A 26,440-nucleotide genomic window follows, 5' to 3' on the forward strand; every position below is an offset into this window, starting at 1 on the left:
ACTCTGTGGAAATCCCTGTCTCCCATCTCCCATCTCTTTAGACAAGCTTAACAAATTCCTGAACTATCTTGTTAGCTTCCTACGCTAATCCATACATGCCAACTCTCCCGGAATGTTCGGGAGACTCCCGAATTCTCCCGCATCCAGATCAGAGCCGACATGTATTGGTGGAGAGGACAGGGCTTTGCGATTCGCATAATTTTGGCCCCGCCCCCAGTGATGTAATACCTGTTTTGGGTCATTATACCACTGTAGAAAGTCCCAAAACAGGCATTACATCACTGGGGGTAAGACAAATTGACGAAATTTGTAAAGCCACGTCCCCTCCCCCCATACACCCCTCCTGCCCTCCAGGAACTTCCGGACGTGGCCAACATAAAGTTGGCAAGTATGTGCTATTCCATCCATTTATTACCCCTCTGTAGACTTCACTTTCTATACTTAGACAATCTTCTGACCTCCAATTCACCATTGCAGTGTGACTGATTCATAAAGCCCTATTAAGCACTTTTTCCTATTCAATTTGGCTGGACATGTAATCACTGGCACAAATTAATATTAAAGTATTAAAATAAAGATTGTAAGATTATGTGCAGGGTCTTTATACTACTTTGTCTATTTGTTAATACCCAGGTGGGATTCACTAAAGGGCAAACCGCATGGTTCTTGGTGTTATGATATGCAGTTTGAAAACTATGCAACTTACTAAAGAGCAAAATGCACATCAAAGTGCATTCTTTTATACCACAAGGTTAAAACTGCAATCCCGATATTACTACACTGAAGGTAAACACAGCGTGCAATCATCATCATCATCATCACCATTTATTTATATAGCCCCACTGATTCCACAGCGCTCTACTCATTCACATCAGTCCCTGCCCCATTGGAGCTTACTGTCTAAATTCCCTAATATACACAGACAGACTAGGGTCAATTTGATAGCAGCCAATTAACCTACTAGTATGTTTTTGGAGTGTGGGAGGTAACTGAAGCACCCGGAGGAAACCCACGGAATCACAGGGAGAAAATTCAAACTCCACACAGATAAGACCATGGTCGGGAATCGAACTCATGACCCCAGTGCTGTGAGGCAGAAGTGCTAACCACTAGGCCACTGTGCTGCCCTAAATACACAAATAAAGTGAAATCCATATTTGCCTATTATCCCAGTATGTCCAGGAGACTCCACAATTTTTGAGAGCTCACCCAGACTCCCGGGAGAGCAGGGCAACCTCCCGAATCCTGCCCGCTTCGTTGGTGAAGTGGATGGGGTTGGGACTGCTCATGTCACCCTGGCCCCGTGCTGCCCTATATGCAATGTAATAAGTGGTGGTTTCTCCCCAAAAAAATGTGATATACCAATAAAGATAGCTCAAAAACTGCTGGAGTGATCTTGCTTGTTAGAACGGAAAAAAGGAAATAAATATTTATTTTTATAAGCCCAGCAATGCTGCTGCTAGAGGAGGGCACTGTAAAATTATTATTGGGCCCTTGCACCTATTGAGTACAGGCTGAATGCTGAGTAGCACTGGGCCCCTGCTGATACCCTTGGCTGTTGGGTATCAGGGTAATACACTTAAAATATAGAACAAGCACTTGTGGCACTACAAGTGTCAGCATGCACTCACAGCCCATTACTGTCATTGTTTGCAGGCACTTGTAGAACTATACATACCTCCTAACATTTAGAATCCCAGAAGAGGAACAAAGTAAGCCCCACCCTTGGTCCACCCAATCTCCGGCAGCAAATGACATATTTCCATAAAGTTCCACTCACTTTCATGCTAAACCCCACCCCTTTTGCAGTCTGCAAATCGGGTTGTCCCGCCAAAATCGGGACAGTCGGGAGACATATATAGGGGTATAGGGGTATGTAGAAAGGGATACATTAGGAGTACAGAATATATTTAGATGGGGTACAGGACAATATAGCAAGAGGTGGGATACATTAGGGGTACAGGACATATTTATTAGGAGTATAGGGGAATATAATAGGGGTACAAGGGTATGATATATAAATGTGTTCAGACCTCACATACATGACTAAATTACAGGCTGCCCACTCATATTACCCCAACAGTAATACTACATATCTATAAATAAAAATAAACAAGTACTGACCAGCAGCATCTCCAATCCCTATGAACAGTCATGAAGTCTCCCGGACACAGTAACAGACACATACAGTCGAGTGCAGGATCCAAACAGAGCTGGAGAGCGGTGGCCATTTTCTTGTGGTCTGACAATCAAAGCACAGGGGCATTAACTCTCCCTTTTTGATTATACCATCTATTTATCCTACAGTGGAGTGCATCATACATACATACATAGGTGTAGAGCAGCGGCTATTTCATTTTGGTCTAAACTATACAAGAGAGGTATAGTCACTGGTAAGTACTGAAACTCACTTGTCAGTTTACTTTGTCCTGAGTGATGTAGGATGGTCGGCCATCTTCTTGCGGCCTAAACCTCTATGCACAGAGATATTAAATTCTCTCTCTCTCAGATTGAACATAATGTGACAGGATGGAGACTAATATCTGTTCTGATACTATCCAGGGGGGCAGTGTGCTTATCGGGACCCACTGTCAGGCGCCAGCATGCACAGGGTACACTTGCAACAACTAATTAAATATGAAATAGCAACATTATTAATTTATCAATGTGTGCACCACTTGTAGTGCACTTTGTTGTGACACTACAATTTCAAGTATGTGCTGATGGCATTATGCATGCTGACCCCTCTCCAATGTCTATATTCGTATTCAGCAAACAAATCAATGAAAAACTTATTTGACTAAAACCTCTCCGTATGGGGCAGATTTAATTCTCTGTGATATACCGTGATGTGCCTCCTGAACAGTTGCGGGCAGAGTCAGACTGGCCCAGCGGGGGACTAAGGAAATTCCTGGTGGGCCCCAATGCCTAATAGCCCCGCCCCACCTGACAAGGGGCGGAGCCACAATACCGTTCCAATGTAATTTGTCACTGTGCTGCAGGACTTGTGTCCCCAGCTCATGACTTACTTGCTCTTACATGACTTACATGTTGTCATTGGTAGTCAGAGGCGCTTGCTCCTTTAGGACTGCCTCCTGCCCATCACTGCCTGAGCTGACTACAGCAATGCCTGCAAGATACAGTCTTAAGTCTTAGTGAGTTACTGCCTCAGGTAAGTGTCTCTTGCAGGCATTGCTGCAGACAGCTCAGGCAGTCAGTTCTCCCATCAGAGAACTGACACAGTCCACAGAGCTCAATTCAGGAGCAGAAGAAGATCAGATATGCCCACTGGGCCAGACAGAAAAAAAGGCTATTTTAGGTGAGTGAGAGGTATGTCAACATAGTGTGTGTGACATGTTAATACAATGTGTGTGTGTGTGTGTGTGACATGTTAATACAATGTGTGTAAGTGTGTGTGTGTGTGACATGTTAATACAATGTGTTTCTGGCATGTTAATACAATGTGTGTGTGTGACATGTTAATACAATGTGTTTGTGGCATGTTAATACAATGTGTGTGTGTGGCATGTTAATACAATGTGTGTGTGTGACATGTAAATCGATTTAACACCGGGGGTAAATGTATCAAACCGAGCTGGTTAAAAGTGGAGATGTTGCCTATAGCAACCAATTAGATTCTAGCTGTCATTTTGTAGAATGTACTAAATGAATGATAGCTGGAATCTGAATGGTTTTGTCACCCGTCGGGGTATTGGGCAGCTCACCCGACCCCCGGCAAACTTACCTGCCTCCGGCGGTCCGCTCCGTCCCGGGCGCCGCCATCTTGGATTCGGGTCTGCGCATGCGCAGACCAGCAAATTATGAAATCTATGCCTGTCATCCTATTGGTCCTCCTACGGGCCCTCAGGTCCCATTCATACATCTGCCCTATTGGATTCAGGAGCAGCTGGGAATTTTATTTCTTTTTCTTTGGTTTCACAGGCTTCCATACCAACGGTGCCATTGGAGATTCCTCTTTCCATCACCACCATAGACGGCTCCCGAATTGCTAATGGTACTGTGGATCTTCGCACCAAACCTATCGTCTTGCAAGTTGGAGCACTTCATCGTGAAGAAATCACTTTCCATGTGCTTCCCTCTACAACAACTCCCATTATCCTGGGCCTACCCTTGCTTCAGCAACACTCTCCACAGATAAATTGGTCCACCTCTCAACTTCTCTCTTGGGGTTCGGTGTGCTTCCAGAAGTGTCTCACTCGAGTGCGACCTCTCCGAGCCATTTCTACTTCACCTCGATCCACAACTCTACCCGAGCACTATCATTCCTTTCTGGATGTGTTTGATAAAGTTCGCTCCGAACAGATACCACCTCATCGCTCATGGGACTGTCCCATTAAACTCCTGCCCGGGAAGATTCCTCCACGAGGGCGAGTATACCCGTTATCTTTACCTGAGACCTCCTCTATGTCAGAGTATGTTAAGGAGAATCTTCTACGTGGGTTTATCAGACCTTCTTCATCCCCTGCAGGAGCAGGGTTTTTCTTCTTGAAAAAAAAGGACGGCTCGTTGAGACCATGCATTGACTATCGTGGATTGAATGCTATAACAATAAAGAACCGTTATCCCATCCCACTCATCACTGAGCTCTTCAATCGTATCAAGGGGCCTCGTGTCTTCACCAAACTAGACCTAAGAGGCGCTTACAATCTTATTTGGGTCAGAGCCGGAGACGAGTGGAAGGCGGCATTTAATACACGTGATGGTCATTACGAATATCTAGTAATGCCATTTGGTCTTTGCAACGCACCTGCTGTATTCCAAAGTTTTGTTAATGAAATATTCAGAGATCTGCTCTATGTTTGTGTCGTTGTATACTTAGACGATATTCTAATATTCTCTTCTAACCTCACATCTCATCGTCTCCACGTGGCAGAAGTCCTTTCCAGGCTACGTCAAAACCATTTGTTCTGTAAACTGGAGAAGTGCTCCTTCGAACTCGACCAGATACCATTCTTGGGTTACATCGTATCCGGTTCTAAACTACAAATGGACCCGGACAAGGTGAAGGCAATCTTGGAGTGGCCCCTTCCATTGGGCTTGAAACCTATCCAGCGATTCCTTGGCTTCACCAATTATTACAGGCGTTTCATCCTTGGCTATTCCACCATTGTAGCACCCATTGTGGCTCTTACCCGGAAGGGTTCCAACCCTAAATCCTGGCCATCCACCACGGTAGAAGCTTTCGACTTCCTTAAAAAGGCTTTTGCTTCAGCACCTATTCTCAGCCAACCCAACTCCTTTTCTCCATTTTTTCTAGAGGTCGATGTATCTAACGTGGGCATTGGAGCAGTACTCTCGCAAAAATCTCCCCAAGGTCAATTCCACCCTTGTGTGTCCCTTCATACACACACACAATGTGTCCCTTCATACACACACACACACTGTGTCCCTTCATACACACACACACTGTGTCCCTTCATACACACACACACTGTGTCCCTTCATATATACACACACACACACTGTGTCCCTTCATACATACACACACACACTGTGTCCCTTCATATACACACACACACACACACTGTGTCCCTTCATACACACACACACAAATACTGTGCCCCTTCATCTACACACACACACACACACTGTGTCCCTTCATCCACACACACACACACACACACACTGTGTCCCTTCATCCACACACACACACTGTGCCCTTTCATCCACACACACACACACTGTGCCCCTTCATACACACACACTTTGTCCCTTCATACACACACACACACACACACTTTGTCCCTTCATACACACACACACACACACTGTGTCCCTTCATACACACACACACACACTGTGTCCCTTCATACACACACACACTGTGTCCCTTCATATATACACACACACACACTGTGTCCCTTCATACATACACACACACACTGTGTCCCTTCATATACACACACACACACACACTGTGTCCCTTCATACACACACACACACAAATACTGTGCCCCTTCATCTACACACACACACACACACTGTGTCCCTTCATCCACACACACACACACACACACACTGTGTCCCTTCATCCACACACACACACTGTGTCCCTTCATCCACACACACACTGTGTCCCTTCATCCACACACACTGCGTCCCTTCATCCACACACACACTGTGTCCCTTCACACACACACACACACTGTGCCCTTTCATCCACACACACACACACTGTGCCCCTTCATACACACACACTTTGTCCCTTCATACACACACACACACACACACACACTTTGTCCCTTCATACACACACACACACACACTGTGTCCCTTCATACACACACACACACACTGTGTCCCTTCATACACACACACACACTGTGTCCCTTCATACACACACACTGTCCCTTCATATACACACACACACTGTGTCCCTTCATACACACACACACACACACACACACACACACACACACTGTGTCCCTTCATACACACACACACACTGTGTCCCTTCATACACACACACACTGTGTCCCTTCATACACACACACACTGTGTCCCTTCATACACACACACACTGTGTCCCTTCATATACATACACACACACACTGTGTCCCTTCATACATACACACACACACACACTGTGTCCCTTCATACACACACACACACACACACACTGTGTCCCTTCATACACACACACACACAAATACTGTGCCCCTTCATCTACACACACACACACACACACACACACACACACACTGTGTCCCTTCATCCACACACACACACACTGTGCCCCTTCATACACACACACTGTGTCCCTTCATACACACACACACACACACTGTGTCCCTTCATACACACACACACAAATACTATGCCCCTTCATCCACACACACACACTATCCCTTCATACACACACACACACACACACACACACACACACACACACTGTGTCCCTTCATCCACACAAACACACTGTGGCCTTTCATCCACACACACACACACACACACACTGTGGCCTTTCATCCACACACACACTGTGCCCCTTCATCCACACACACACACACACACACACACACACACTGTGCCCCTTCATCCACACACACACACACACTGTGCCCCTTCATACACACACACTGTGCCCCTTCATCCACACACACACACACACACACACACTGTGCCCCTTCATACACACACACACACACTGTGCCCCTTCATACACACACACACACTGTGCCCCTTCATCCACACACACACACACACACTGTGCCCCTTCATCCACACACACACACACTGTGCCCCTTCATCCACACACACACACACACACACACACTGTGCCCCTTCATCCACACACACACACACACACACACTGTGCCCCTTCATCCACACACACACAAACACACTGTGTCCCTTCATCCACACACACACACTGTGTCCCTTCATCCACACACACACTGTGTCCCTTCATCCACACACACACTGTGTCCCTTCATCCACACACACACTGTGTCCCTTCATCCACACACACACACACTGTGCCCCTTCATCCACACACACACGCACACACTGTGTCCCTTCATCCACGCACACACTGTGTCCCTTCATCCACACACACACACTGTGTCCCTTCATCCACACACACACACACACACACACACACTGTGCCCTTTCATCCACACACACACACACACTGTGCCCCTTCATCCACACACACACACACACACACTGTGTCCCTTCATCCACGCACACACTGTGTCCCTTCATCCACACACACACACTGTGTCCCTTCATCCACACACACACACACACACTGTGCCCTTTCATCCACACACACACACACTGTGCCCCTTCATACACACACACACACACACACACACACACACACACACACACACTGTGCCCCTTCATCCACACACACACTGTGCCAATTCATCCACACACACACTGTGCCCCTTCATCCACACAAACACACTGTGGCCTTTCATCCACACACACACACACTGTGGCCTTTCATCCACACACACACTGTGCCCCTTCATCCACACACACACACACACACACACACACACTGTGCCCCTTCATCCACACACACACACACACACACACTGTGCCCCTTCATCCACACACACACACTGTGCCCCTTCATCCACACACACACACACTGTGCCCCTTCATCCACACACACTGTGCCCCTTCATCCACACACACACACACTGTGCCCCTTCATACACACACACACACACACACACACACACTGTGCCCCTTCATACACACACACACACACTGTGCCCCTTCATACACACACACTGTGCCCCTTCATCCACACACACACACACACTCACTGTGCCCCTTCATCCACACACACACACACACACACACTGTGCCCCTTCATCCACACACACACACACACACACACACACTGTGCCCCTTCATCCACACACACACACACACACACTGTGTCCCTTCATCCACACACACACACTGTGTCCCTTCATCCACACACACACTGTGTCCCTTCATCCACACACACACTGTGTCCCTTCATCCACACACACACTGTGTCCCTTCATCCACACACACACACACTGTGCCCCTTCATCCACACACACACGCACACACTGTGTCCCTTCATCCACGCACACACTGTGTCCCTTCATCCACACACACACACACTGTGTCCCTTCATCCACACACACACACACACACACACTGTGCCCTTTCATCCACACACACACACACACTGTGCCCCTTCATCCACACACACACACACACACACACACACACTGTGCCCCTTCATCCAAACACACTGTGCCAATTCATCCACACACACACTGTGCCCCTTCATCCACACACACACTGTGCCCCTTCCTACACACACACACACAGACACACACACACACTGTGTCCCTTCATACACGCACACTGTGTCCCTTCATACACACACACACACACACACACTGTGTCCCTTCATCCACACACACACTGTGTCCCTTCACACACACACACACACACACACACACACACACACTGTGTCCCTTCATCCACACACACACACTGTGTCCCTTCATCAACACACACACACTGTGTCCCTTCATCCACACACACACACTGTGTCCCTTCATCCACACACACACACACTGTGTCCCTTCATATACACACACACACACACACTGTGTCCCTTCATACACACACACACACTGTGTCCCTTCATACACACACACACTGTGTCCCTTCATCCACACACACACACTGTGTCCCTTCATCCACACACACACACTGTGTCCCTTCATCCACACACACACACTGTGTCCCTTCATCCACACACACACACACTGTGTCCCTTCATACACACACACACACACACACACACTGTGTCCCTTCATACACACACACACACTGTGTCCCTTCATACACACACACACTGTGTCCCTTCATACACACACACACTGTGTCCCTTCATACACACACACACTGTGTCCCTTCATATACATACACACACACACTGTGTCCCTTCATACATACACACACACACACTGTGTCCCTTCATACACACACACACACACACACACACACTGTGTCCCTTCATACATACACACACACACACACACACAAATACTGTGCCCCTTCATCTACACACACACACACACACACACACACTGTGTCCCTTCATCCACACACACACACACTGTGCCCCTTCATACACACACACTGTGTCCCTTCATACACACACACACACACACACACTGTGTCCCTTCATACACACACACACAAATACTATGCCCCTTCATCCACACACACACACTATCCCTTCATACACACACACACACACACACACACACACTGTGTCCCTTCATCCACACAAACACACTGTGGCCTTTCATCCACACACACACACACTGTGGCCTTTCATCCACACACACACTGTGCCCCTTCATCCACACACACACACACACACACACACACACACACACACACTGTGCCCCTTCATCCACACACACAAACACACTGTGCCCCTTCATCCACACACACACACACTGTGCCCCTTCATCCACACACACACACACACACACACTGTGCCCCTTCATACACACACACACACACACACACTGTGTCCCTTCATACACACACACACACACACACACACACTGTGCCCCTTCATCCACACACACACACACTGTGCCCCTTCATCCACACACACACACACACACACACACACTGTGCCCCTTCATCCACACACACACACACACACTGTGCCCCTTCATCCACACACACACACACACACACACTGTGCCCCTTCATCCACACACACACAAACACACTGTGTCCCTTCATCCACACACACACACTGTGTCCCTTCATCCACACACACACTGTGTCCCTTCATCCACACACACACTGTGTCCCTTCATCCACACACACACTGTGTCCCTTCATCCACACACACACTGTGTCCCTTCATCCACACACACACACACTGTGCCCCTTCATCCACACACACACGCACACACTGTGTCCCTTCATCCACGCACACACTGTGTCCCTTCATCCACACACACACACTGTGTCCCTTCATCCACACACACACACACACACTGTGCCCTTTCATCCACACACACACACACTGTGCCCCTTCATCCACACACACACACACACACACACACACACACACACTGTGCCCCTTCATCCACACACACACTGTGCCCCTTCATCCACACACACACACACACACACACACACACTGTGCCCCTTCATCCACACACACACACACACACACTGTGCCCCTTCATCCACACACACACACACTGTGCCCCTTCATCCACACACACACACACACTGTGCCCCTTCATCCACACACACACACACTGTGCCCCTTCATACACACACACACACACACACACACACTGTGCCCCTTCATACACACACACACACACTGTGCCCCTTCATCCACACACACACACTGTGCCCCTTCATCCACACAAACACACTGTGGCCTTTCATCCACACACACACACACTGTGGCCTTTCATCCACACACACACTGTGCCCCTTCATCCACACACACACACACACACACACACACACTGTGCCCCTTCATCCACACACACACACACACACACTGTGCCCCTTCATCCACACACACACACACTGTGCCCCTTCATCCACACACACACACACACTGTGCCCCTTCATCCACACACACACACACTGTGCCCCTTCATACACACACACACACACACACACACACTGTGCCCCTTCATACACACACACACACACTGTGCCCCTTCATACACACACACTGTGCCCCTTCATCCACACACACACACACACACACACACACTCACTGTGCCCCTTCATCCACACACACACACACACACACACACACACTGTGCCCCTTCATCCACACACACACACACTGTGCCCCTTCATCCACACACACACACACACACACACACTGTGTCCCTTCATCCACACACACACACTGTGTCCCTTCATCCACACACACACTGTGTCCCTTCATCCACACACACACTGTGTCCCTTCATCCACACACACACTGTGTCCCTTCATCCACACACACACACACTGTGCCCCTTCATCCACACACACACGCACACACTGTGTCCCTTCATCCACGCACACACTGTGTCCCTTCATCCACACACACACACTGTGTCCCTTCATCCACACACACACACACACACACTGTGCCCTTTCATCCACACACACACACACACTGTGCCCCTTCATCCACACACACACACACACACACACACACACTGTGCCCCTTCATCCAAACACACTGTGCCAATTCATCCACACACACACTGTGCCCCTTCATCCACACACACACTGTGCCCCTTCCTACACACACACACAGACACACACACACTGTGTCCCTTCATACACGCACACTGTGTCCCTTCATACACACACACACACACACACACTGTGTCCCTTCATCCACAGACACACTGTGTCCCTTCATACACACACACACACACACACACACACACACACTGTGTCCCTTCATCCACACACACACACTGTGTCCCTTCATCCACACACACACACTGTGTCCCTTCATCCACACACACACACACACTGTGTCCCTTCATCCACACACACACACACTGTGTCCCTTCATATACACACACACACACACTGTGTCCCTTCATCCACACACACACTGTGTCCCTTCATCCACACACACACACACTGTGTCCCTTCATCCACACACACACACACACACACACACACACACACACACACACACACTGTGTCCCTTCATACACACACACACACACACACACACACACTGTGTCCCTTCATCCACACACACACACACTGTGTCCCTTCATCCACACACACACACACACACACACACACTGTGCCCCTTGCCCCCCTTTATCCACACACTCTGCGCCCTCAAAAAAAATTATGAACTACTTCATCTAAAATCTTATTATGTAGCTGGTCAAAAACAGTGTGCCCCCTCCCCCCTCAAAAAAAAATAATAATAAATTATAGTACCAGCACTAATCTTTGCCAGCCAGGCTGGTGACACTATAGAAGGTAAACTGCAGCATGGGGTTCCCCTGCCATAATGCCAAACCAACCCTAGGCTGGTCAGCACGGTGCGGTATCCATTAGGAAGATCGGCCCACAAACAAAGGCACCCCCCTCTAGGTTTAACTTCCCCATGCTGAAAAGCACTAGGACTCTTCTTGTACCACTGGGGTGTGGAGTAATAATAATTAATTAAATTGTATCTGATAACTTTAATATCTACTTGAATACTGCACATATGGTGAAGGTCTGACATGTGGATTCCTAAAACCCAGTAACCTCCTCCATCCTGGCGTCCATGGTATAGGTAACGCCCCCCCCCCCTCCCCCATTCCTTACCTGTCCAGATGCTGAAACTGATTTGACGAATAGTTCCTAAAAATCGTTAAATATTTACAACCAGTTAAAACATCGAGATCTGGTCGACCATGTTTGAGTCGGGTTGAACGTGCTCCAGTTAAATTTGAATAATGTTGGTATTTATTTTTATTCCCAGACAATGTGTTGTCACTGCTTCCCCTTTATGTACTTAAATTTTGGTGGAACTGTCCGGATTCACAGAACGAGAAATGGGTGTAATCTACACGGACAGTGAGTATGGTATAAAGGAATGTGGGTGCACATGGGTGAAGCCTGGCATGGCATGGTCAGATTGGGTCTGGTTTGGGTAGATTGTGGGCTGTGCTTCTTTTGTTCTTTATTTTGCTCCCAAAAATGTTGGAAGGTCTGGGTCCACTTTACCTGGTGATGAGACTGAAAGGTCTGAGAAGTCCAGTGGGTGTCACCTGAGGACAAAGCTTTGACCAATGATGAACCTAAATTTATAATTGTCACTAGAATTCTTTGTTTTATCCACATTACTTAATTATTTTCTATAATGTTTATATATTGAAGGTCAGCGAGATACATAATAACAAATGCAGTATTACTTCACAGAATATAAAGAGAATGTCAGAATACCAAATACTAAAAAATAATAAATTCGTATTAATACAAACACGACAGAAGTCATTTTTCTATTAAAATCCACATTATTTATTTATACAAATTAGGTTTTGATGCAAATCTTATAACCACATTTACACTGGAATCTTATTGTCGTGGCGTCATCTTGTGTCCAGAGATGGAGAGATCTCTGACACGTTGGTCAGATGTATAAGCCCCGATGTCATCCTCATGGGTGGAACCACCACTGATATATCATACAGAATTCTTCATAGATCTGTGTAGGCCGGTGGTGTGCCCAATGTAGTCTGTCCAGTTAGTTCTTTGGAAGTTTCGGCTCAGTTGTCCTTTCAGCCACTTTATAATCATATGGCCACAGTTGTAGAATTCTGAGGGGTGATGTTGGGTGCAGAAGTTATCCCCACATCTGTACTGGAAGCTTGATGTCAGCAGATTTCCTCACGCAGAACTGGCAGAAGTTTGATCTTTTCTTCTAAGTCCCCACATTAGATGTTATAGGGGAGAATAAGGGAGCAGCGCCCACTCTGTTCTCCCCACAGCCACTAAGTCTCATTCTCTCCCCGAGACCATGATCAGTCACACTGGTCTTTCTTCAGGTCATTAATCGGGGGCAGTACCGGGAGTGCACTGTAGGACGGCTCTGTGCTTTGTACATTCCTGGAAATTTTTCAGGTCTGTTCAATGTTGAGAAGCACTGTGTAACTCCTGTGAAGGTAGCATGATGGTGAAGCCATGGCTGGCCGTGGAACCTTGGGTGGCCGTGGAACCATGGGTGGAGTTGAAACCATGGTTGGTCTTGTTGTCATCTTGCTTGTGTTCAGAGAGATGACATTATCTGAGATGTTGGCCAGATGTAGAAGCCACCACTGATACAGAATGCTTCCTAGATCATTGCAGGGCGGTGGTGTGCCCAGTGCAGTCTGTCCAGTGCAGTCTGTCCAATTAGATTTTTGGCAGCTTGGGCTGAGATGTTCTTCCAGCCACTTTAAAATCATATGGACAGCTGTGGGATTCTGGTAGGCGATGTTTGGTGCAGAAATTATCCCCACATCTGCACTGGAAGCTGCTGGCCAACCCGGTCTTTCTGCCGCACAAGTGGCACCGCTTAGAAGGTCTCTTCTCATTCCCCACAGATGTTATGGGGGGGAATAAGGGAGCAGCACACACTCTGCTCTTCCCACAGCCACTCATTCTCTCCCCGAGACCATGATTGGTCTTACACTGGTCTCTCTCTTGGCCATTAATCGGGGGGAGTACCGGGAGTGGACTGTGGGAAGGCTCTGTGCCATGCAGATTACCGGGAGGCTTGATGGTCTGCACAATGTCATGAAGCACTCTGTAACTCCTCCCACGGTAACATGATGGAGCTGCAGTGGGCGGCCGTGGGATCGTGGTCGGCCGTGGAACCGTGGGCGGCCGTGGAGCCAAGGGTGGCCGTGAAACCATGGGTGGTGGTGGTGTCTTCTTGTTGGTATCCAGAGAGATGGAGTCATCTCTGAGACGGTGGTCAGATGTTGAAGCCTCATGGGCGGAACCACCACTCAGAGACTCTGATGAGGAAGTCTCCCTCTCTCTGGGCACCACCACCTTAGCTGAGGGGGCCACTTCGGATGTCTTACGTGGCACTTGGATGTTAACTCTCCGTTGCCTCAGTGGACCACCCCTCATGGCCACCACCAGCTTCAGAATGGAACCATTGGTGATCCTGTATTCATTGAGGCAACAGAGGTCCCTCAGCTCCACATCGCTCCAGATTAGATGTTGATTATATCTGGGGATGCCTTCCATGGTCTCGATTCTGGCTTTCACTCCGGCCACTGTCTCAAATGGGGAGACATAGATGTAAAAGCTTCCCCCCGTAAGTGGTTCAATGACCACTTCGATGGTCTCGAAGAAGGGAGCATGTCTAAACAGTGACCGGAGTCCTTCATCTCTGTCCGACATTGTATACACGCGCAAGTCTCTGGTACCCGATAAGGGTGTAAACTGGAGGGTCACACAGTCCCTAGGGGAGGACTGCTGTAATACTCTAGCTCAAGTCTATCGCCTGTCCGTGAGAGGACCAATGAGTGGCAGTCTCAGTGGCTGTGTCTTTTATAGGTAAGGAAGGCCTCCTGTCACCGCCTACGTCACAATGCCCTATTATTATGGTGTAGAAACACCGCCCCGCCCATGCCCTGCCCACGCCCCACCCACGAGGATGTGCAGTGGCAGTGCCGTGATGTCACTAGAATTGTATTGAAGCTGTTGTGTCCTTTCCGTTACTTAAATATGGGGAAAATATATTTTATTCCTGTTTTCCCAATTACCCATTATTCCCTCAACTCCTGTGTTTATCTTACTACGATTTTAAATTAAAACAGGTTTGCGCTTCACTTCCCTAGACATTAATCCTCATCGGGTTAATATATTCTAAATAGAATGTTGTTTATTTAACATTTTTCTTAATTTATTTTATTTAGTTTTGCTATTCTTTAATAAACTTAAGCACAATCCAATTATAATATGCAGCAATGGGTTTAGCCGTCAGTATCTTTACAATAAAACGATTGATCGTTTGAAGCCGACCAGTTGTTTCATTTTGTTATATTACTGGACTCTGTTATTTTAAGAATGTTTTAAATTATTTCAAAATAAGTTGTTACTAAATAAGGAGTTACCTTTTGTAAATTGATATCATCAAGTGCTTAGTGACTGCGATCCAACCTATTCGTGAACCTCAACAATTATTCTCTACAGGCAAATAATTTCACACAGCAGAACTTTATGTTACTTTCAAGGAATCGGATTAATTCACCCTGATTATGAGCAGGACTCGATCTATTCAAATTGTACAACTAATATTTCAGTATGAATAATCATGTTCTATTCAAACTAATTGATGAGCACCTTAATCTAAAATCGTATCATTTAGATAGATTTTTAATATTATAGTTAGAGGTAATAATGCAGAATTTCGATTTGTATATTAAACTGAAAATGAGCTGAAAGACTATGGCGCTGGGATCATTGTTAGATCAAATGATTTAATATAAATTGCCAATCAATTAACGCAGCTGTACTAGGAGACTGTATCCTCCAAAAAACTAACAACACATCCGCCTTCCTCATATTCATCTAATCTATATTCTTCTTTACCTAAATTCGTATTAGTTGAACACATGATTAGATTTAGGATTAGATATCTAACTATAACGTTCCAGCAACGGATTCCAGACAGGAACGGAAATCTCCCATGGATGTCTATGTTCACAGGCTTAGTTATGTTACCTCCGGAGTTTTAATCCTTTTCAGAAATTTTTATCTGTATTTTCCAGCCACGAATGTCATAATACATTCACAATTGATACTGTATGTATATGTATATGTATATGTGTGTGTGTGTATATATATATATATATATATATATATATATATATATATATCTACTATATAAATGCTGTATTGGCGTGTGTGAAAAAAACTCTGCACCCATTTCAAACCTATTCAGTTATTTTTCCATCCTACACTGGTAGGGCAACGGGTCTGGGGAAGAGAAATCAACATGCACAGATCCTTCCTTAGGATGCAGCCACTGGGACTTCTGCAAAGAGGCTCCACATAGGGATGTATCAATTTTCCTTGAAATCTTGTATCAATTGTCCTTGTAGGGATTCCTCACCATACTCGGGTCTCCCTATACAGAACCACTGATCAGCATCGCTCGACTGGAAACAAGGAAGAAATACACAAGGACAAACAAACAGCAAAGACAGGGACCACTCACCTGAAACATCCTGTTTCTATGACTGCTGTGTATTCATCTTCTTAGTGTCTGTGGAGGCAAACAGAACAAACTCTCCCCACTTGGCTGACTGGTCCTAATCTCCTGTTAGTGTATCCCACCCACTATAGTCTAGTTACAACATGGCTCTAGCAACTGCACTGGGTCTATGTGTAACACGGCAGCAGACTAGGTGTAGAGCAATATCTCTGACCAGACCCTACTTGCTGTAATATACCATGGAGTGGATGGGGAAAACAGCAGCACACAGCAATAAACTGACAATACATACAGAACAGTCCAACACAGTACAATTGGACTACAGGGTGCATGTCCCTTTTTCTTAGATGTGGCCAATTTGACAGGAATATTGCAGTAACAATGGGGTTTAAGTAGATATGCACGTATCTCCAAATAGGACTTAACAGTAGGAGGCACAATCCCTGGTGTCTAGTGATGATAAGGTAGCAGGCTTACTACCTAAGTTGTCTCCATTAGTGTCTGTAAAAGGTGGGCATGGGCTCTAAATATAACTGTCCCCACCTGAATCTAAGCCTAGTAATATGCTGCACAGGCTTCAAAGCCTGAATAACTGTGTACAAGGGAAAAGTATGAATTAGGACTAAGTACCCTAATAGCTACAGTCCTTGTGCCCAACTAATTGCTCCCTGGGCCTAGTGTCCGAAAATATCTCTACAGGCCTTGAGGTAAAAAGTGGTGTCATAAAAAAAAAAAGAAATCATACTTACCTGCTCCGTTCAGGAAACAGATCTTAACCCTACTACTTCCAATTCTTCCAGTGCTTCCAGCTGACGGGGCCTCTTCTCCTGTTCAACGCTTCACTTGATGGAAGAGGCTCTGGCCTTTTCAGTCTGCACCATCAGTCTGCTTCTCATAATTGAAGAAGATCCCACCTTCTCGCCGTCTGGTGCCTTTCTGATTCCTGTGTCTCCACCTGATCTACTCAGATCATCACAACAGGGCTAGTGATGAGCCTCAATTCGCTCATCATCCTGGCCATTGATTGGCTGACAGTTTATCTGTTCAGATTCGCTGTGACTGCTCTGGGGATACTGCATTATATTTCCACCTCCTTTTTCCGTTGTGGTCCCCACAATTAACTTATCCTTCCCAACTGCTGAGTCCAAGGTTCGCTTAAAGATATATCCCAAAAGGCACCTGCCCGAACCTCTTTGGTAGTGCCTTCCCATACAGAACCCAATTCAGACCGTTACCTTTCCCACCAAGAGGTAGGTACTCAGAGAGTCTCTTCCGTGGCATGTGCCAGAACCTCACAGTAGTCGGGCACCTATCCTGTAGCTCTTGTCTCCTCTTTGGAGGGTGGCCACATCCAGCACACACCAGAGAAACTTTTCTCTTTTAAGTATTTCTTCAGCAGATATTTCCACTCGGGCCTATATTCTCAGGTACCACCAGGCTGACCTATTCACATGCTCATGGTTGAAGCATGTTGCAGAAGAGGGTCTTCTCAGTTGTACCTTCTTCTTCAGGGATCATCTCCTCTACAGGATTAATCATTCATTCATCCACTGTATCCAGTGTCTTCCATCCCCCAGTCTCTGGCTCCTGCAGACTAGGGTATCCTTGTCTGTAATCTTGTCCAAGTGGGTTGATCACCTGAAATCCAGTAACCAGCAGGTTCTTCTAATCCTTCCCACTAAATTCCAGCATAATGTGAGACCACTCTTCAAAGCCTTCTTCTTCATGTCTGCTCTCCTTTTTGCTTTAGCAATGCTCTCTGCAGACACTCAGTCAGCTCCTCCATCGTTATCACCATGCTGGGTCACTTGTATTCCGGCATGATCCACAGGTTGGACGTTGCCAAGCTTATTACGTCATTAGGCCACATCCCTACTATACAATATCAATTTAGGCCAATGAGAGCAGGGTGCGGGGCCAGGGTGACATGGGTAGCCCCAACCCCACCCACTTCACCAATGATGCAGGCAGGATTCGGGAGGTTGCCCTGCTCTCGGGAGTACGGGTGAGCTCTCAAAAATTGGGGAGTCTCCCGGATATCCTGGGATAATAGGCAACTATGGATTTTACTTCATTTGTTTATTTATGGCAGCACTGTGGCCTAGTGGTTAGCACTTCTGCCTCACAGCAATGGGGTCATGAGTTCGATTCCCAGCCATGGTCTTATCTGTGTGGAGTTTGTATGTTCTCCATGTGTTTGCGTGGGTTTCCTCCGGGTGCTCCGGTTTCCTCCCACACACCAAAAATATACAGGTAGATTAATTGGCAGCTATCAAAATTGACCCTCGTCTCTCCCTCCCTCTCTGTCTGTCTGTGTGTGTGTTAGGGAATTTAGACTGTAAGTTCCAATGGGGCAGGGACTGATGTGAGTGAGTTCTCTGTACAGCGCTGCGGAATTAGTGGCACTATATAAATAAATGATTATGATTTGAATGGGATTAGAAAATCAGTAAGCGTGGACATCAACAATTTGATTTCCTACACACTGTATGGATGGTTGGTGCATAAAGATCCATATTAAGTATACGACCAAAGGGCTCACTGGGCTGGGGGGCATTGGAGACATCTGCCTTCCCCCCAACTTTGTCCCATAATGGGCTATCTTGGACTGGGTTACTTGCATTTTTTTATTTAAAATGTTCCTAATAGACTGCTAAGCTGAGTCTAGCTGCCCGGGGTAAATTTGCCAGCCCCTGTAGAGAACCTATAACTAGCACCTCCAGACCATCCGTTAAAAAGCACGTCTCCGCTCCTACAAGCTCATTTAATGATCTTGGGCCTGAGTCATTAAGGCAAGCAAAGGAGTAAATGTTCTCTGGGACAAACCATGTTACAATGTAAGGGGTGCAAATCAGTTTATTTTTTTGTACATAAGTTAAATACTGGCTGTTTTTTCATCTAGCACACAAATACTTGCTAGCTTTATTATTACATTGAAATATAAATTTGATCTAGGACATGCCCTACCCAAACTATAAATCTGCCTCACATTTTAAATTTACCTCCCCCTCCAATACAACATGGTTTTGCCCAGGTGCAAATGTTACTCCTTTTTTATGCTTTACTCTCCTTAATGACTCAGGCCCCTTGTCTTACAACTAATATTCTGGCTATTGCATATGTGTGCAATGCAAGAGTATGACTGCACCAAGTCTGCATTTAGCAAAAAATTACACAATTCACCCAGCTCCTTCTATCAGAAGATGGAAATGATCACGTCGTAAGCCCTGCCATCTCAATGTGCAAATCTACGCACTTCCCATAACGAGGAGATGTAGTTGCACACAAGAAGCATGATGACACAACACGTCAGTTATGCTGTTTTTTTTTTTTTTTGGTTTTTTTTTTGCATTTTTATAATTTACGATTTCGGTCTCTTAATTATGGCTGCTATAGCATCTAAAATTCCAGCAGTGTTAGAACTACCTATGAAATCATATCTACCTTTAGTACGTACTTTGCATTACTTAAAGCTTAGTATTTCCTAAAATAAATCTCTTGCATCAGGGTTTGATTAGTTAAATATCAAGTTACACCAAATTTATAGTGAGGAGATGTAATTTGTCTTTGAAATGCATTCTAATGTATATTTATTTTATTTAAAGGGATGTCCTAAGAGGGGTTTCTTGCGCTCAAGTGATAAATAAAAAATGGGAAAAGTGTGTTTTAAAATATTTTTTTCCATGACTAATTTTGGGCTTTATTTGGTGTGAGGGGTAAATCTATCTAGAAGATGCAATTTTGCACTAGGGATGTGCACGGGCGACTTTTGAGGTCTTGTGTTTTGTGTTTTGGATCCGGATTTTCTCGATGTTTTGGGTTCGGATTTGTTTCGCAAAACACCTGCCGAAAGGTTTTGGTTCGGATTTAAGGTTTTGGATTCGGATTTTTTTTTTTAAAAAAGCATAAAAAATTAAAAAATCAATTTTTTGGGCTTATTTTCACTCCTACGCTATTATTAACCTCAATAACAAGCATTTCCACTAATTTAGCGTGTATTCTGAACACCTCACAATATAGTTCTTAGTCCAAAACATTGCAACAAGCTATCTTTCTGGACTGCGTAGTGGAGTGGTCCCCACAATATAATAAAACCATCAACTGGTCTTAATTGCACCAAAACATGTACCTGGACTGCGTAGAGGAGTGGGTCACCACGATATAAATTAAAAACCCTGAACTTGTATGATTCGCACCAATAATGTACCTGGACTGCGTAGAGGAGTGGGTCACCACAATATATATAATAAGAAAACCATCAACTGGTATGAATCGCACCGAATAATGTACCTGGACTGCGTAGAGGAGTGGGTCACCACAATATAAATAAAAAACCCTGAACTTGTATTATTCGCACCAATAATGTACCTGGACTGCGTAGAGGAGTGGGTCACCACAATATAAATTAAAAACCCTGAACTTGTATGATTCGCTCCAATAATGTACCTGGACTGCGTAGAGGAGTAGGTCACCACAATATAAATTAAAAACCCTGAACTTGTATGATTCGCACCAATAATGTACCTGGACTGCGTAGAGGAGTGGGTCACCACAATATATATAATAAGAAAACCATCAACTGGTATGAATCGCACCGAATAATGTACCTGGACTGCGTAGAGGAGTGGGTCACCACAATATATATAATAAGAAAACCATCAACTGGTATGAATCGCACCGAATAATGTACCTGGACTGCGTAGAGGAGTGGGTCACCACAATATATATAATAAGAAAACCATCAACTGGTATGAATCGCACCGAATAATGTACCTGGACTGCGTAGAGGAGTGGGTCACCACAATATATATAATAAGAAAACCATCAACTTGTATGATTCGCACCAATAATGTACCTGGACTGCGTAGAGGAGTGGGTCACCACAATATTATTAAAAAACCCTACACAGGTCTGAATTACACCCAAAAATAGTATCTGGACTGCGTAGAGTAGTGGGCACTGGGCACCACAATAAAATATATAAAAAAACCTTCAACAGGTCTGCATTACACTGCACATACGGCTGCTCCTCCATCCTCTCCATCATATACATGTTGGAGTTTCAGAGTGTGAAAACCTCTTGTTTTTGATAATGTCAGTGCATTTTGAATATTTTTCAATTTGCCCCACACCACTGAATTTACTTTATCTCTATGATACGCATCTATCTATCTTGACTGCGTAGTGTGGTGGCCCCGGTACACAATTTGGTACCGAGGCCACACTATAATTAAAAGACCCTCCACGGCTCAGAATTCCACCAAAAAAGGGTATGGACTGCGTAGTGTGGTGTGCCCGGAACACAATTTTTTACAGCGCCAACAATATAATTAAAAAATTGGGCATCAACTGTCACCGTTGTTTAATATCTGATACACCTAAATATGGACTGCACAGTGGAGTGGCCCCGGTAGTAAATTTGGTGCCGGGGCCACAATACCTCCTCCAACTTCCAAGTGTAGTGTTTATAAAGACAGACAGCGTCGAAGTGTTATTAGTTGACTTTCTTAACCCTAAAATTGTCCCTGTTGCAAATATTCGTGTAATGGACAGTTACTTTTTCATTGAAAAACTCAAGCTTTCAAGTGTAGTGTTTATAAAATATAAACAACAATACAGTAGTTTTAGAGCACGTCAATACCTCTTGTTTTAAATTATGACAGGGCATTTTACTTTTGGTTTAATTTCTTGAATTTGTTTAAATTTGGTTTTACTTTTTGAACATGGCAAACAACTGTTGATTGGTCATATAATGCAAAAAAAAAAGTTCCAAGATGGAATTGTCCTTGTGCCCTCACACCCACCCTTATGTTGTTGAAATAGGACATGCACACTTTAACAAACCAATTATTTCAGCGACAGGGCCTACCAAACAACTTTGGCTGAAATGATTGGTTTGTTTGGGCCCCCACACCAAAAAAGCTATTCATCTCTCCCTGTACAGACTAAACAGGCTCTACTGAGGCAAGATGTCGTCCTCATCCTCAACCTCTGATTCCTCTCCCCCTACAGTGTGTACTTCCTCCTCATCACACATTATCAATTCGTTCCCGCTGGACTCCACAACCACAGGTCCCTCTGTAGTATCTGGAGGGCAGTGCTGTACTTCAATGAGGAATTGATTATTCATTTTTATAAACATCATTTTTTCAACGTTATGAGGAAGCAACCTCCTTCGCCGCTCACTGACCAGGTTCCCCGCTGCACTAAAAACTCTTTCCGAGTACACACTGGGGGGGGGACAACTCAGGTAAAATAGAGCCAGTTTGTACAGGGGCTTCCAAACTGACTTTTTTTCCTGCCAGTAACAATATGGACTGTCTGACATGTCTACTTGGATGGTGTCGGCAAAGTAATCATCCACAATTTTTTCTATTGGGACAGCATCCAATGCAGCGAGAGTAGACATGTCTGCAATGGTTGGCAGGTCCTTCAGTCCGGACCAGATGTTATCAGCATCCCCGCCAGCGCCTCTTTTGGGAAAACTGAGCTTTTTCCTCGCAGCCATAGATGTGGAAGAAAATGAGGGTGGAGCTGTTGGCATGTCACGGTCCTCTTCAGAGGACAATCTCCTGATCAGCAGATCTTTGCACCGCTGTAGACTTGTGTCCGCCGGAAACAGAGACACAACATACGCTTTAAACCGAGGATCGAGCACGGTGGCCAGAATGTATTCCTCTGACTTTAAAAGAGTGACCACCCTCTGATCCTGGCAAAGCGTACGAAGGGCTACATCCACAAGAGCTACATGCTTGGTGTAATCGCAATGGCTTACCAGCTCCTCCCTCACTTTCTCCAGCTGCTTCTGCAACAGCCTGATCAGGGGAATGACCTGACTCAAGCTGGCAGTGTCGGAACTGACTTCTCGTGTGGCAAGTTCAAATGGCTGCAGAACCTTGCACAACACGGAAATCAGTCTCCACTGCGCTTGACTGAGGCGCATCCCCACTCCTTTGCCTATGTCGTAGGTGGCTGTGTAGGCCTGAATGGCCTTTTGCTGCTCCTCCATCCTCTGCAGCATATAGAGGGTGGAGTTCCAGCGCGTCACAACCTCTTGTTTGAGGTGATGGCAGGGCAGGTTCATGCTTTTTTGATGTGCCTCTAGTCTGCGGTAGGCACTGGCTGAATGCCGAAAGTGTCCAGCAATATTGCGCGCCACCGCAAGCATCTCCTGCACACCCCTATCACTCTTGAGGTAATGCTGCACCACATAATTAATGGTGTGGGCAAAACATGGGACGTGCTGGAAATTGCCCATATTTAATGCCCGCACAATGTTACTGGCATTGTCTGACACCACAAATCCCCATGAGAGTCTAAGTGGGGTAAGCCACTGGGAGATAATTTCCCTCAGTTTCTCTAATATGTTGTCAGCGTTGTGCCTCTTATTAAAGCCTGTAATACACAATGTTGCCTGCCTTTGCACGAGCAGCCATTTTGTAGATGCTGCTACTGATGTTGCTGTTGCTGCGGAAGGGGATGCATCTACCCAGTGGGCTGTCACAGTCATATAGTCCTTCGTTTGCCCAGAACCACTTGTCCACATGTCCGTGGTTAAGTGGACAGTGGGTACAACCGCATTTTTTAGAGCACTGAGGACACTTGATCGTACTTCTCTGTACATTTTTGGTATCGCCTGCCTAGTGAAGTGGAATCTCGACGGGATTTGGTACCGGGGACACAATTCCTCCATCAACCCTCTAAATCCCACTCCACTGATGGTGGACACGGGGCGCACGTCTAACACCAACATTGCAGTTACAGCCGCAGTTATACGCTTTGCAATAGGGTGACTACTATCGTATTTTGTGGTCATGGCAAACGACTGTTGGACGGTCAATTGTTTTGTGAAAGACTTAGCGGTCTTACGACTTCCCCTCTGGGAAGATGACCGACTAACAGCAGCAGTGGCAGTAGTAGGCATACCGCTGCAGGATTCCTCTTATGAATCCCGTATTGAGGAGGTCTGGCTGCTGACTTGGGCTGCAGGACTGAATCTGATGGAGATTGTGGAGGAAGTTGACGAGGAGGGTGTTGCTGGTGTGTATCCAACTGGACCACGGGATTTAGGTGTCCCTGTACCGATGAGGGTCCTAGCCCCAGTTCCTGAACTAACCACTGAACTATGAAGGTTATTCAGGTGACGTATAAGGGAGGATGTTCCTAGGTGGGCAAGATCCTTACCCCTGCTTATTTGAGCTTTACATAAGCTACATATGGCCATACACTGGTTGTCTGGATTTGGATAAAAATAACTCCAGACCGAAGAGGTGCATTTTTTGGTCTTCTGACCAGGCATGACGATGGGCTTTTTCATCCCATGGACATCAGCTGTTTCCCCCCCTGGTGCCTCATTTACAATAACCACATCACCATCCTCATCATCAAGTTCCTCCACAGCGCCAGCTACATCATCAATAGGCTCCTCCCGAGCCACCTCTTCCCGTACAGTGATGGGAAGGTCAGGCTTGACAACCACCAACACCCTTGGACTCGCCTTGAGGATTTGTGATAATTTATCTTTAGAAGGCAGAGTTGTTTGCTGTTTTGTTGCTGACAGCATAACTCTCTTCAATTTTTTGTAGGGGGGGGAGGAGGAGGAGGGATAAGATCCGTGGGTGAAGCTGAACCACTAGTCATGAACACGGGCAGGGCCTAAGCCGTTCCTTGCAACTCTGTGTCGTAAATGGCATATTGGCAATGTGTGAACTTGGTAATATTGCAGTACCACTGGACTTTTACTGCTGAATGTGTGAACTTGGTAATATTGCAGTACCAATGGGCTTATACTGCAGGATTGGTTGTGCAAATTTTGTGGTAATTAAAAAAAAATTAAATTAGTTTTTGGTATTTTTTTTAAATAACTTTTTTTTATTTTTTTAAACACAGGGGAATATTGGGGAAATAACTATGCCCTTAGAAGCACAGAGCACAGGACACAGCACCACTGGACTGAACAGGACACAGCACAGGACCCAGCAGCACCACTGACCTCAGAAGGACAGAGCACAGGACACAGCACCACTGGACTGAGCACAGCACAGCACAGCACTGAACTGAACAGCACGAGATATAGCAGGACAGAGGACTACCTAACACACCCTCCCTCTACCCTGATCAATGCCCGAGTGAAGATGGCGGCGACTAGCGGGGAATTTATAGGATCCGAGTATCGCGAGA

At 45.9% G+C, this 26,440-nt stretch overlaps 1 protein-coding gene and 2 long non-coding RNA genes across 3 annotated transcripts in view; 1 reads left to right on the forward strand and 2 right to left on the reverse strand.

The window, feature by feature from the left end:
- The window catches only part of LOC142101676 (uncharacterized), an 11,868-nt gene extending 8,825 nt beyond the window's left edge, over nucleotides 1–3,043 (reverse strand). Inside the window, exons 1-2 of the long non-coding RNA XR_012679124.1 lie at nucleotides 2,412–3,043; nucleotides 2,125–2,242 (exon numbers count right to left, since the gene is read on the reverse strand). This is a non-coding gene — a long non-coding RNA (uncharacterized LOC142101676). The remainder of the gene's footprint in view (nucleotides 1–2,124; nucleotides 2,243–2,411) is intronic.
- LOC142100900 (uncharacterized) overlaps nucleotides 1–17,983 on the reverse strand; it is a 41,019-nt gene extending 23,036 nt beyond the window's left edge. Inside the window, exon 1 of the long non-coding RNA XR_012678939.1 lies at nucleotides 17,919–17,983. This is a non-coding gene — a long non-coding RNA (uncharacterized LOC142100900). The remainder of the gene's footprint in view (nucleotides 1–17,918) is intronic.
- The window catches only part of WDR38 (WD repeat domain 38), a 176,913-nt gene that overhangs the window by 49,587 nt on the left and 100,886 nt on the right, over nucleotides 1–26,440 (forward strand). The gene's annotated exons all lie outside the window — the stretch shown is intronic.

Source organism: Mixophyes fleayi, chromosome 9 (genome assembly GCF_038048845.1).
Source record: "Mixophyes fleayi isolate aMixFle1 chromosome 9, aMixFle1.hap1, whole genome shotgun sequence".
Taxonomy (NCBI): domain Eukaryota; kingdom Metazoa; phylum Chordata; class Amphibia; order Anura; family Limnodynastidae; genus Mixophyes; species Mixophyes fleayi.